This window comes from Sminthopsis crassicaudata, chromosome 3 (assembly GCF_048593235.1).
Source record: "Sminthopsis crassicaudata isolate SCR6 chromosome 3, ASM4859323v1, whole genome shotgun sequence".
NCBI lineage: Eukaryota > Metazoa > Chordata > Mammalia > Dasyuromorphia > Dasyuridae > Sminthopsis > Sminthopsis crassicaudata.
Window position 1 is genome coordinate 215,559,829 of NC_133619.1, and position 12,823 is coordinate 215,572,651.

The 12,823-nt window shown below is 35.1% G+C and overlaps 1 protein-coding gene across 6 annotated transcripts in view; it reads left to right on the top strand.

The window, feature by feature from the left end:
• PIR (pirin) overlaps positions 1-12,823 on the top strand; it is an 81,573-nt gene that overhangs the window by 15,690 nt on the left and 53,060 nt on the right. The gene's annotated exons all lie outside the window — the stretch shown is intronic.

Genomic DNA, 12,823 nt, shown 5'->3' on the forward strand with positions numbered 1-12,823 from the left:
CTATTGAGATGGAGTGCTCAACCAATTATCAACATCCTGATGTTCAGCTGTGTCTGCTAGGTTAGTTAATTCCTTAGGGAACCAGGCTTTGGGATCCTCCCTATGTATTCTCAGGTGAATTTTAAAAATAATTAATATGAATAGACACTCTTTTAAAAATCTAACAGTTGAACAATACAAGTTACTAGCCCATAATAATCCAAGTAATAAAGGTATTTAAAATTGCTTATCTTTTGTAGGTTTGGCCTTTAAATTGTGACATGACCAATTAGGGGAGAGGTTACTTTCACCCTAAGCCCAAAAAAGCCCCTAAACAAACTTTGTGACTCTTCTTAATCTATCCTTTGTATTTCTGATTAAGATTATCAGAATCTGTTAAGCCAGCCATCTATAACTAGCAATTTGAGTGTGCTGGCAAACAGCAGGAAACATGTTCTCAAGGCAACATTTGAAGACAAATTTAGTAAAGGGATGAGAGACCCCAAGTAGGTCATGTTCTCTTTCCCCTTCTCCCACAGAAAAATGGCTTCTTGTTTAATTAGCTAAAACAGGAAGCCATTTTTCTAAGTAATTAACGAATTATTTTTGCTAACTTGTCATGAAACTCAGGTTTTTTCTGTCGAACTAAAAGAAGTCAGCGCTGTGTGTCAAAAGTCTGCTTACCTACCTCTAGACCATTATTAGGAAATAGACATGTTGTGACCTAGATTGTGACCTAGCAAACTACATTTTTTATTCCCTTTATTTGAACTACCAGCCCTCTAAATTACTTTGCCCCTTTCCCTCCCCCCCCCTTGCCCTATCAAATGCCCTCTTTGGGGCATTTTTATTGGGCCATATTGTTTTTTAGTCATTTCAATGGTATTCAACTCTTTGTGATCCCATTTAAGATTTTCTTGAAAATGATACTGAACTGCTTTGCCATTTCCTTCTTCAGCTCATTTTACAGATGAAGAAACTGAGGCAAGCAGGATTAAGTGACTTATCTAGGATCACAAACTAGTGTTTGAGACCAAATTTGAATTCAGGAAATTGTGTCTTTCCTGCCTCCAGCCGGAGGATTCTATTCTCTGTGCCATCTAGCTGTCTCATTTATTGGGCTATACCTCCTATCCATTGCTCTAGACTAGGGGTTTTTAAACTCAGGTTCACTAACTAGCAAATCAGTGGACAGATTTCAGGAGAGTCCACAAGCTTCAATAAGAAAAAACAAAACAAACGATTAATTTTTAATAGTCTCTAATTGAAATTTAGCATTTCCTTCAATTATGAATCAAAATAAACACATTTTAAGAAGGGGGCCATAGGTTTCACCAATCTGTCAAAGGGGTCCATTATACAACCAATCCCTACCCCCCCAAAATTAATATTAACATAGTTTTTTAAATTTAATTTTAAATGAAAGAAATTCTGTGAAGAGGGAGAATAGTCCCATAGAACAGAGAAGAAAGCATGATTTTATGGAAAACATCCTTGATTTGAATCAAGAGGAACTGGGGTCAAATCCAAAATCTGCTATTTATGACTTTGTGACTTTGAATACCTCATTTCACTATTTCTGAATCTTAGAGACCTTAACCATAAAATGAGGGGACTGTACTAGATTACAGGGGTTGTTAATCTATTTTTGTGTCGTTAGGCAGCAAGATGGTGCAATGTATCATATTGGGTTTAGAGTCAAGAAGATTTGAGTCCAAATATGGCTTTAGACACTACTTCTACAACCCTGGACAAGTCACTTAACTTCTGTCTGTCTTAGTTTCCCCATAAAATAAAAATAATAATAGTTTGAACTTCACAGGATTGTGAGCCTAGGTCAGAACAGGAGTTCCTAACCTAAGATCCTTGGAACTATTTCTGTTTTAAAATATCTTGATAACTTTATTTCAATATAGCTGGTTTCTTTTACAAACTTATGTATTTTATTTCATATGTTTTATTTCTTTCTTGCTTTTAAAAACATTCCGAGAAGGGGTCCATAAGTTCACATATTCATATACACACACACACATACACAGAGAAAAAAGGTTAAACATTTCTGAACTACACCTTTTTGTTGTTGTTTGTTTGCTTTATTTTTTTCCTTTCTCATATTTTTTTTTCTCATCTGATCTTTCTTGTTCACCATAATGAATATGGAAATATGTTTAGAAGAGTCATATATGTTTAAGCTGTATCAGATTGCCTGCTGTCTTGGGGGTGAGGTGGAGAGGAGGAGAAAAATTTGGAACACAAAGTTTTTTTTTTATATTTCTATATGATTTTTTTAATTATAGTTTTTATTTGTCAGAAATATGCATGAATAATTTTACAGCATTGACAATTGCCAAACCTTTTGTTCCAATTTTTCCCATCCTTCTTCCCTCCCCTACTCAGATGCCAGGTTGACCAATACATGTTAAATATGTTAGAGTATAAATTAAATACAATATATGTATACATGTCCAAACAGTTGTTTTGCTGTATAAAAAGAATCAGACTTTGAAATAGTGTACAATTAGCCTGTGAAGGAAATCCAAAAGGCAGGCAGACAAAAATAGAGGGATTGGGAATTCTATGTAGGAACACAAAGTTTTCAAAGGTGAATGTTGAAAACTATTTTTGAATGTATTTAGAAAAATAAAATATTATTAAAAACATTTAAAACTCTGAATTAGAAGATATCTGAAATTCCTTGAAGCTCTAAATTTGTGAAATGACCCACTCTACACCTTTGCATCTTACTAATGTAATGAAAATATTAGCTGGTTTGTTGAGTAAATTAATTACTGCTTGGAAAAATCAAAGAGACTCATTCTGACTCCTCAGGCTACTGCAAATTGATTTAAGGGTTTCATTAGCCAATTACTAATGGTGGTCTATTGACCTATACTAGTATTTCTTTTAAATTTCAGCTTCTAGAATCATATTTTTGCCTCTGACCATGAATAAAAATTAACACAAGGATGAAAACACACAATGACTTCATAAACTAAGATTTTAATATTCAAATACTCAAAAGATGGAGTTTTGCTCTTATGTGTAGCAAACATTATTTCACAACTTTGGGTTGTGCCATATGTCTCTGACTTATTTTTCTTGAGCTAAAGAAGATGGCAAAGGTATGGTGGGTCCTATTTTACAACCAATCATTAGGCAATTACCAGTGGGCTTCTTGTTAAAACTTAAGCTAATTTCAGAGGACAGCTGGATTATATTTCATTTGAGTCAGCAGAGGGCACTGTTAAGCAGGAAGAAATTCAAGAGAACAGTCAACATTTTATTTATTAAAAAAGGACATTGTATTCAGGGTTTTATGGAATTAAAAAAGTAGAGCCAGCTTTACCTCAAGCTGTCCATCATCTCATATCTGAAAATAAAATGTAATAAAACCCTTTATAATATATTATAATATAATTCTTATAATAGATTATGAAAATTGATTCATATAGAAGATAGAGAGGTACAATGGAAAGAGGTACATTGACTCTGGAAACAGAACACTTAAGTTCTTACCTCTTGTACTTACTACTAGAGACTATTAGGTGACTATGGTGAGAGCACTAGGCTTGGAGTTCAAATACAGCCTCAGACAATGTGATGAAGCAGCAAAAACTTTGAGTATTGAATCCGAGGATATAGATTTGAATCTAGTTCTGTTATGTAAAATAACTTTGAATAAGTCACCTTTTTGTGAAATGAAAAGGTTATATTAAATGATCTCCAAGAATTTCTTTCAAGAATCCTGTGATTCTTCTGGTTTGTTTGTCTGGACCTATTTATCTAGTTTTTATTAACAAGTTACTCCTGCTACCAAAATAGGTTGTCATTTTCTTTATAATTTTTAGTTTTAAAAAGTTGCCTTGGGTACTAAGAAGTTAGTGATTTGCTCAGGGTCCCCCAGATACTAAGTGTCAGAGAAAGGGTTTGAACCTGTCTCTTCCTGATATTGGGGCCAACCCTTATCTCACCACATTGCCTTTATGATCTTTTAAGTGACATAACAATGATGCTAAGAAAAAAATTTCCAGCTTCTGATTATTCTTCCAGCTTCATGGTGGAGACAAAGGGACTTGGTCATCTGCAATGGCTAAAGAACAACTCATTGTTAAGACCAGCTGCAGCAACAGGATAATGGCAGTATCCATGAAAGGACCTAAATTAGGTTTTGCAGAAATATTATAATATTCATGCCACGAGAAGATATTCTTCTAATTTCCCTTTTTTGTTCTTTTCTATCAATCAATCCCTTTGTGCTCCTCACCTGTCACACATGAGGCCTATTTAGGCCCTTTCATAAGTATAACCATTATCCTGTTGTTGCAGCTGGTCTTAACAATAAGAGTAGCTGGTATTTTTAAAATGGTGTTTTAAGGTTTGGAAAATACTTTCCATTCATTATCTCATTTATTTCCTTAGCCAATTACACTTGACCTATTCTTTTGTTTCTATTGTGGCCTCCTACTTGGTAAATCTGAGTGGCTAATATTCATTTAGCACCTGCAGCTATAACTGCTTCCATTTTGAATTATCTATGTCAACAATTGTTAATGTTTGTGAATATTGCCCAGCTTGAGAGCTGTGACTAGGAGAGGGCAAGATAGCCAGCCAGTTACAGAAGAATATTTAGTGAGACATAATTAGAGATCACTTTAATATTTCCCTTTTATAAATGTGCATGTTCTATATAAACTATATCAAATTGCTTACCATTTTAAGGAGGGGTGAGCATGATGTGTTGTAGGAGAGCATTTGTTTGGGGTTTAGCACCAAATGATGAAATTATAGTCACCAAATATTGAAGTTCAGTCAGGTAAAGAATTCACAATGGCCATTCTCTTTGGTAAAAGCTAGGTTTATTTAGAAGAGGTTACAGAAAAAATGAAGAGGTACAATAGATATCAGAAAGGGTAAAATGAAATAGATTTGAGACAGCATATAGTTAGCAAAGAAAGGAATTTTAACTATTAATGATAGAAAAAGTTTCCTAGTGGAACTCACAATTAACCAGGAGAAAGAGAAAATTAACCATGAGGTTGGAGCATGCCCTTAATTTGCAGGTTAAATCCTAAAAGAATTTAACACTCTAAAAATTTTAGTTAGCTAAAAACAAGAAAGATACCATTAGACAGAGTGCCATTGGTGCTGGTAAGTGTTTAATAATTGGCTCTCTAGGGAAAATGTATGCAGAGTATACTTTTAAGTTCAACCTGCATTATTAATATTTTCTTTCTTAAGTCTAGACTTAGATGGTGATCAATTTTAGTTCCACTCTCTATGGAGGTTGTCCAACATTAAAGCTAGAGAATCAGCAAAGCAAAAATCAAATACTGATTTGCAACTTTGTTAATTTTCCAAGGTATAAATGCTTACACTGAAATTTTAACAATCTGCTCTAGTTCCTGGACACCTTATTTGCCTTTTTTAGATTCCACATAGCAATAATACTCAAGTATATCCATTGTTAGCTCCCTACTCTCCAATTTTCTAAAGATCAACAGTACTTGTACCCCATCTGTGAACACTTAGATAGCTTTACTGTATGTATTTTGGGAAATTTTACATTAAGACACTGAAATATCTAGAAAGAATGACATGCTGAACAGCCCTGAGTAACAAATGAAGAGACTCTGAGAAGGTCAGGGTTAGTAGATATTTTTCATGCAAAGCATGTGACACAGGATGGGTCACACAGCAAGGATGACAGGCAACAGATAGATTCCCATATTTGAAGATTGGAGTCCACAGCAACATGAATAGTTGACCAGAAGACTGGAAACTCAGTTACTGAGCTAATGATCTGTTATTCTAGACAGAAATAGAAGCATGGAGCTTGATATCAGTTTGCTAGGTCTGGATTCTCAACCTGTTGAGTGAAGAAGGATATGAGTAGACCAGAATAGAAAGCAAACAGCCACAAATTTTAGCATTTCAGATGCTGAGGAGAACTTTGCTTTACTCATTTTAGGCCTCATGAGGGGAACTGGTAGTTCTGACTAAATATCCCATTGTTGTAGTGCAAATGAATTTCTAACAACTGATTCCCCCTAGATCTCAGCCAGGTAATTAAGCTTGATTATAATCAGAAATTATTTATATCTGAGAGGCTTTATTGTTGATATTCATAAAAGGAAAATCTAGTGAAATCAACTTGGGTCAAGAATGGAAGTCATTCACTAAAGAATTCTTGGGTATCACTCAATATAAGAGAACATATATATATGTATTTTTTGAGGCACTCAGAGTTAAGTGACATGCCTAGGATTACACAGCTAGTAAAGGTGTAAGTCTGAATTTTAACTCAGGTTCTCCACTGTGCCACTTAGCTTCCCCAGAGAATATACTTTCAATTTACATTAAATTGATTAAATAGGAGGCAATTTGGCATAGCTGGACTCAGGCAAAGCCTACTTCTGAAACATGCTGGTTTTGTGACTGTGGACAAGTCATTTAATTCCTCAGTCCTCTGGTACTAATTTACTAAAATGTTGGAGAGGTTTATATTGATATAGTAAATTTCTAATATACCTCCTTTCCCCCTAAATTGAATCAAGTCTTAATTAATATGTTATTATGTGAAAAGAATATCTTCTAAATCTTATTAAAAGAGACCATCCTCCCTGGCTATGCAGATGTACTCTCTGAGACAATGATTCTCAAAACTTATTCTGAAATAAAGCTGTGATATCATCAATATGGACATAACAGTGATACACATACCAACTTATGCCTGCCTATCCTGGGTCTGATGTTTATCCATGAGCCCTCTTAAGTTCATCATATAGAATCCACCCAATGTGTTGGGTGGGAGCCCTCTTCATTTTCTCTTGATGTTGCAAAGATGCCACTGGAATATAGGTCCTGCCCATCTATTATCCCTAATTCTCATCTCATGACATAGCCTATCTACTTTTTTGCTCATCTCTTTCTTTGAAATCCTTTACCCAAAATAATTATTCATTCTGTGAAAATTAATTTTAATGAAATTAGGCAATTAGGAAAACAGATTAGCTTTATTTTACTAGAAGATTTATGTAACCTTATCAAGACATATGGATTCTAATTTGTTCCTAGGAAAGTATTTGGAACTACTTTTTCCTTCACACTCATACCTTTCTTAGGTTTCTTGTCTATTCCATCTCATGCCCAGAGAAGGTAATCTAGAAAGGAACTGAAGTGAATTGGTAGTCTTTGTTCAATTTTTTAAGATTTTAAGGTTTTAAGATCTTTCCTGGGAAGTTTAGATGATTTTTTCAAGGCAGATATTTTGTTGAAAGAAACTTTTAGCATACTGATATGGACAGGATAATGGATTTGGAACTAGAGATTTCTCTTCAAATACTGGCCTTGTTATTTGCTGCTTATGTCACCATATGCAAACCCTCCTTGGACCTCAGTTTCCTTGTCTGTGAATTGAGGATATTGGACTGAATTTCTATTATTTTTAAATCTGACAAGCATTGATAATTCATTGATCACATACCAGCTTCCAAGAAGTCACAGTCATAAAGAAGTAAAGTTATATAAATAATTCAGAACATAAAAGAAGTCCAGAGTTATTCTTCATCTGATTTAAGGGGAAGAGGGAGAAAGGGAGGGAGGGAAGGAGGAAGAAAGACAGATAGAGAAACAGAGACAGAGAGGGAGAGAGACAAAAAGATAACAGGAATGGGCTAAGAAGTGACCTGTGCAAAGGATCAGAGCATGAGTCCCAAGAGCCCCAAATCAGCTAATTAATCAATACATACTTATTAGAAGTCTACTCTGTGCGGCCTGGCACAGAGCCTGCTGTGCTAAATGAGAATTCAAGTAAAAAGAATGAAACAATTTCTATCTGCAAGGAATTTACACATACAAATATATACTTATATGGTGACATTATAGATAAAGTGTGAGACTGGGAGTCAGGAAGACCTGTTGAACTGGTCAGATGGGCAACATTATTATGCATCCTCCCTTCCTCCCTTCCTCCCTTTCTCCCTTTCTCCCTTCCTTCCTTCCTTTTTATATCATACTCTTACCTGAGAATGCTCTGACTAAAGGAATGTATTATTATTATTTCATCACTGAAATCTCCCAAGATAACTTGGGGTTTACCAGCTAGATTTTTTCCTCAAGGATGATGTCCAAATCACTTTGGGTTTCATTGATTATTCAACAATGGATCCCAGGCCAAATCCCACTTGGTCTTTCTTTGGGCCTGAATTGTCTCAAAGTGAATGTAAGTATCAATTTTTTTCTATTTTGTACAGAAATCCTGAATGTTTTCTCCTCTCCTCACTGTGATGGTTGTAGTTTTTGTTTGTTTGTTTGTTTTTGACTAGGTAAAAACTTCCTCAAAAGCTCAAAAGCTTCCCTAGCCTTAATCACTGATTTGCCTCAGTCAAACTGAGACCTGCTAAAGACCTTAGCTGAAACAGACCAAGGTCTCCCACTGCATCCAGGACCATCTTCAGTTTTCTTCATCTATTTTTTTTTTTGTTATTGGACACATGTCTCTGGAGAGGAAAGGGGCCTTGCACAGCCCTCCCTCACTTAAATCCAGTTCACTTGCATGTCATGGCAGCACCTCCCTGAGGTCATGATCCTTCATTCTCTAAGAGGACCAAAATGATATCAGTATGTTAAAGACCAGTCACAGTGTATCCTGCTGTGGCTGATGAGAACTATATGAGCTCAGAATGTTTACCACAAGTCAGATACCAATAGTCTGTATGAACATTTATTTGAAGTGGATTCTCTCGCTTTGTACATCTTGCATTTCTTTTGGGCTAATCCAATTCTGCTTTGCTAATAAAGCCCAGCACCTTTTCTGATGAGAGCACACCATGCTGGGTAGTTCTGTGCCAGTGTCTTCCATGTCATACAATCAGTTCTAAAGTTCTAAAGAGAGACTTTGAGAGTGTCCTTGTATTGCTTTTTCTGATCACCTTGTGAGTGCTTGCTGATAGACAACAACAACTTGTATGGCTCTAGCTCACTTACTAAAACTCCCAGTTTCTTTATTATGTAAAATTAGAATAGCAGTTGCACCTGCCTAGCAGAATTTTTTGAGAATAAAAGTAGATAATTTATAAAGCACTTTGCAAATATTAAAGAGCTATGTGCATGCTAACAATTATTGATATTATTGCAGAAAATATATGAAGAGAAATAAATACAAAAATATATAAGGTAATTTAGGAGAGAGGGCACATACAGTTAGGGAAGCCAGGAAAGGCTTCCTTCGAACAGAACTTCTGGAAAAGGTGAGAGCAGCACATAATTTTTGGATAGAATTTTAATTTATGGTAATTAATAGGAATCAGCTCAACAAGATCAGAAACATTCATACAATATTAGAGTGAAAAAGGGTTTTAGAAAATTTTGGAAAGATAATAATATGGTTAAGGAAATGTGTAGAGAAATAACAGAGACATAAATGACTTTCCCAGATCACATAGCCAGCTAAGTGACAGAAAAAAAAATGGTGTATGAGTTCTTCTGACACCTAATCCGGTTTTCTTTCCATCATAATACCATGCCACACTCAAACAAGATTCCATAGCAATCATCCCTATTTCCCTCACCCACCCTCACTTTCCCACAGGCACCAAATAACAGTGGAATGCTCACTGTAGATTTTGAATGACCATGATTTGTTCTTATTATTGACCCCATTTGGGATTTTCTTGGCAAAGATACTGGAGTAGTTCAGCATTTTCTTCTAAATTTTTTTAAATGATTCATTTTTAAGATGAAGAAATGGAAACAAACAGGGTTAATTGATTTGCCCAGAATCATATAGCCAATAGATGTCTGAGGTCACATTTGAACTCAGGTAGATGAGCCTTCTTAACTACAGGACCTGCATTCCATCTGCTGGGCCACCTAATTATCTATTTTTACAGTATATAATAGTTGTTGAGGAGCAGAGAACTTATCTAGTACTTTCAGAAAACACCTGTTTCTGATTCCATAGTTCTTAATTGATCAGATACAGATAGTTCTTGAATTTAAATATGGCAGTCTACTTTAAATTTTATTCACTATTCCTCTGAGTGTTCCTCATTATTCTTTAGGATCATCTGGATTTTGTCAAACCTCTGATGTACTTATAAGAAATTTTAAAAATAGCAGTAATTCATTTCCTTTGATATAGAAGTTAAAAAGATTTCCTCAGCTTATGCTGGCTCTAAGCATTATAGAATTTTTAAAGTTTGAACAGGTCTTAACCATTATTTAATCCAGCTGCTTCCTTTTATAGGTGAGGAAACCAAGACCTAGGAATATTAGATATCTTTCCCAACATCACCCAGCTGGACAGCACGAGGATTTGTCAGGATTACCCCAGGGACTTTCTACTGTACCTTAATGCAAGCACAATTCTTACGTTACTTCCTCACTTCAAAGTCTTCAATGGCTCTCCTAAGAGTATAAAGGAAATCAATCATATAGAAGTACAGTTATCACTCGATATATGATTGAAGAAAATGAAACCCAGAGAATATAAGAGACTTGCTTGTTCAAGTCACAAGGGAAATAAATAACAGATTTAGGATTAGAATATAAATCCCTGAAATCCAAATCCAGGACCCTTGACTTTCTGCCTTTCCAACTTATCCCACCCTATCTACTTGCTGGAATTTAAAATGAAAATTTTACAAGGTTACTATATCTTTTCAACTTTGCTCAGTATCATAAAATGTTCTTGAAGATTTGTGCAGTATAGAAAGAAAATGCAAGACCATGAATTAAGAGCAGAGAAAAAATTTGTGCATGTATGTGAGGTTGCAGAGAGGATGAGGTAGGGATGAATAGACAGCTTTAAACTGTAACCAAATTTATAATATGTCACATTTATTTTAATGTTAAACTGTAGGCAGATACTATTATTTACTGCTAAATCGCTTTTTAGTCATATCTGACTCTTTAATGCCATTTGGGGTTTTCTTGCAAGGGGCTCTGGAGTGGCTTGCCATTTCCTTCTCCAGTTCATTTTACATATGAGGAAACTGAGGAAAATGGGGCCAGGTGACTTGCCTAGGATCACATAGGATCACTAAATCACAAATATGAGGCCAGATTTGAACTCATAAAGACTCCAGGCTCAAAACTCTGGGCACTATGGCACTATCTAGCTGCCTTAGATACCATTATACTCATTATTTTCAAAACAAAAATGTCTATTCAATAAAATGATAATCTTAACCAATGGACGATTTATTTTAAGTAATGTTCAGTATGATAGAATTTTGTTGTAACAAAAGAATTTGGATTGTCCCTTAAAATAACAAGATTTGACCTGTATTTTATTAAATGATGCCTTTAGATATCTACTTTCTCCCTAGATTAAAAAGAGTTTGAGTACAAAGAAGGATAATGGGAAGTGAGAAGAATAATTAATGTTCTTATTGTTCATAGCCTATGGTTGCTCTGATAATCTTAAAATTATTTTTCATTAATGTTATATCTGAAATTGTTTTCTTGAAGTTAATTTTTTTCTGACTTGATTAATCTTTTCATTTTGAATATTATTATCAGCAGAATATCAGAATGGGAAGGGACCTTTAGTGCCATCCAGTGCATCTGAATGAGAAACCCTTCTTAAATATGAGCAAGAAGTGGTCAGACTCAGCCTTTGGTTATATTTTCCCTCCAGTGATGGAAAATTTGCCTCTAGTAGCAGCTCATTCTAGTTTTGAATAACTTTAAATGTTTCTTACATGAAATGAAAATAGCCTCTTTGCTACTTCGTTACATTTTATGAAGAGATTTAATAATCTCTGACAAATGACTGCATTTCAAATGATTATAAGGATAATAATTGCTAGCATTTATTTTTGTTTTTCATTGTTTCATTATTTCAATCATGCTCAGCTCTCCATGACCCCATTTGTGGTTTTCAGAGCAAACATACTAGAATGGTTTGCCTTTTCCTTCTCTGGTCCATTTACAGATGAGGAAATTAAGGCAAAGTTAAGTGACTTATCCAGGGTCACACAGCTAATAATATCAGAGGCCAGATTTGATCTCAGGATTTCCTGACTCCAGGGCCAGTGGATCTTTCCACTGGGCCACCTCACTGTCCCTAATTTATTTAACACTTTAAAATTTGCAAAGCAATTTATGCCTGGTATCTCATTTGTTTCTTACAACAACCCTGTGAGATAGGTGCTGTTATCCTGTCTAGTTTATAGTTGATGAAACTGAGGCAAACAGGGTTAAGTGGCTTGCCCACAGTCACACAAGCTAATTAAGTGTCTGAGGCAGGATTTGAACTCAGGTCTTCTGATTCCACATCTGGTGTTTCATCCACTTTTCCATCTAGCTCTTCAAATATTTGAAGAGAGCTCCTACTAAGACTTCTTTTCTTGAAACTAAATATTTCAAGTTTCTTCAACTGATTCCCATATGGAATGGTCGACTCAAGACCCTTCACTCTCTTGGTCACTTTCTTTTGCCTAGATTAAATATTCCAGTTATGAACTACATAGAGGAGAATACAGATACTTTGCCTTGATGCTTTGTTTCCCTTTAGCATTAGATTCCTGTAATATATTTGCATAAAATGACATGTTCATGATTGCCATCCATTAAAATTCCAAGATTCTTTTCAAATGAACTGCAACTTAGCTATATCACCCCCTATTTTGTGCATGTGAAGTTGATTCTGTGGAATGTAAGACTTTACATTTTTAGCTATCACATTTTATTTGACCCTACATTCCAGCCGGTTGATGTCTTTTTGGGTCCTGTCCATCACATCTAGTATGTTTGCTATCCCTTTCAACTTGTGGAATATTCTAATTTGAGAAACTTGCCTTCCAGAACTTTATTCAAATCATTGACACAAAAGTGAAGT